The sequence below is a fragment of the Arachis stenosperma genome, chromosome 6, assembly GCF_014773155.1.
Source record: "Arachis stenosperma cultivar V10309 chromosome 6, arast.V10309.gnm1.PFL2, whole genome shotgun sequence".
Taxonomy (NCBI): Eukaryota; Viridiplantae; Streptophyta; class Magnoliopsida; order Fabales; family Fabaceae; genus Arachis; species Arachis stenosperma.
In genome coordinates this window covers 54685105-54687445 of record NC_080382.1, presented here as the reverse complement: position 1 = coordinate 54687445, position 2341 = coordinate 54685105, and the positions used below count along the sequence as shown (strand labels likewise).

Sequence of the window (2341 nt, the reverse complement as noted above, 5' to 3'; positions counted from 1 at the left end):
AGGAAGGTGCTTGGTGACTTTACTGCACCTACTCCCGACTTCTATGGGAGAAGCATCTCTATCCCTGCCATTGGAGCAAACAACTTTGAGCTTAAGCCTCAATTAGTTTCTCTAATGCAACAGAATTGCAAGTTCCATGGACTTCCATTGGAAGATCCTCATCAGTTCTTAGCTGAATTCTTACAAATCTGTGACACTGTCAAGACTAATGGGGTTGACCCTGAGGTCTACAGACTTATGCTATTCCCTTTTGCTGTAAGAGACAGAGCTAGGACATGGTTGGACTCACAACCTAAAGAAAGCCTGGACTCATGGGAAAAGCTAGTCAATGCCTTCTTGGCAAAGTTCTTTCCACCTCAAAAATTGAGTAAGCTTAGAGTGGAAGTCCAAACCTTCAGACAGAAGGATGGAGAATCCCTCTATGAAGCTTGGGAATGATACAAACAATTGATCAAAAAATGTCCTTCTGACATGCTTTCTGAATGGAGCATCATAGGTATTTTCTATGATGGTCTCTCTGAACTGTCCAAGATGTCTTTGGATAGCTCTGCTGGAGGATCTCTTCATTTGAAAAAGACGCCTACAGAAGCTCAAGAACTAATTGAAATGGTTGCAAATAACCAATTCATGTACACTTCTGAAAGGAATCCTATGAACAATGGGACAAATCAGAAGAAAGGAGTTCTTGAGATTGATACTCTGAATGCCATTCTGGCTCAGAACAAGATATTGACTCAACAAGTCAATTTGATTTCTTAAAGTCTATCTGGAATGCAAAATGCACCAAGCAGTACTAAGGATGCTTCATCTGAAGAAGAAGCCTATGATCCTGAGAACCCTTCAATGGAAGAGGTGAATTACCTAGGAGAACCCTATGGAAACACCTATAATTCTTCATGGAGAAATCATCCAAATTTCTCATGGAAGGATCAACAGAGACCTCAACAAGGTTTCAACAACAATAATGGTGGAAGAAACAGGTTTAGCAATGGCAAGCCTTTTCCATCATCTTCTCAGCAACAGACAGAGAATTCTAAGCAGAACCACTCTGACTTAGCAACCATGGTCTCTGATCTAATCAAAACCACTCAAAGCTTCATGACTGAAACAAGGTCCTCCATTAGGAATTTGGAGGCACAAGTGGGACAGCTGAGCAAGAAAATTACTGAACTCCCTCCTAGTACTCTTCCAAGCAATACAGAAGAAAATCCAAAAGGAGAGTGCAAGGCCATCAACATGGCCGAATTTGGAGAGGAAGGAGAGGAAGTGAACGCCACTGAGGAAGACCTCAATGGGCGTGCACTAGCCTCCAATGAGTTCCCTAATGAGGAACCATGGGAATCTGAGGCTCAGAATGAGACCATAGAGATTCCATTGGACTTACTTCTGCCTTTCATGAGCTATGATGAGTATTCCTCCTCTGAAGAGGATGAGTATGTCACTGAAGAGCAAGTTGCTAAATACCTTGGAGCAATCATGAAGCTAAATGACAAGTTATTTGGAAATGAGACTTGGGAGAACGAACCTCCTTTGCTCACCAAAGAATTGGATGACTTGTCTAGGCAGAAATTACCTCAAAAGAGACAAGACCCTGGGAAGTTTTCACTACCTTATACGATAGGCACCATGACCTTCAAGAAGGCTCTGTGTGACTTAGGGTCAAGTGTAAACCTCATGCCTCTCTTTGTAATGGAGAAGCTAGGGATCTTTGAGGTACAAGCTGCAAGAATCTCACTAGAGATGGCAGATAATTCAAGAAAACAAGCTTATGGACTTGTAGAGGATGTTCTGGTAAAGATTGAAGACCATTACATCCCTGCTGATTTCATAGTCCTAGAGACTGGGAAGTGCATGGATGAATCCATCATCCTTGGCAGACCCTTCCTAGCCACAGCAAAGGCTGTGATTGATGTTGATGGAGGTGAACTGATCATTCAAGTGAATGAAGAATCCTCTGTGTTTAAGGCTCAAGGATATCCCTCTGTCACCATGGAGAGGAAGCATGAAGAGCTTCTCTCAAATCAGAGTCAAATAGAGCCCCCACAGTCAAACTCTAAGTTTGGTGTTGGGAGGCCATAACCAACCTCTAAGTTTGGTGTTGAACCCCCACATTCAAACTCTAAGTTTGGTGTTGGGAGGTTCCAACATTGCTCTGAGAAAATGTGAGGCTCCATGAGAGCCCTCTGTCAAGCTACTGACATTAAAGAAGCGCTTGTTGGGAGGCAACCCAATGTTATATTTTATATATTTTCCTTTGTTATTTTATTTTATTTTGTAGGTTGATGATCATGAGAAGTCACAAAATCAATTGAAAAAGCAAAAACAGAATGAAAAACAGGAA

General features: G+C 41.9%; 1 non-coding gene across 1 annotated transcript; it reads right to left on the bottom strand.

Annotated features, from left to right (window-relative positions):
• Positions 1 to 369: 369 nt before the first annotated feature.
• On the bottom strand, positions 370 to 477 carry LOC130937137 (small nucleolar RNA R71). The gene has a single exon (XR_009068369.1). It is a non-coding gene; the product is annotated as a small nucleolar RNA R71 (small nucleolar RNA).
• Positions 478 to 2341: the final 1864 nt, after the last annotated feature.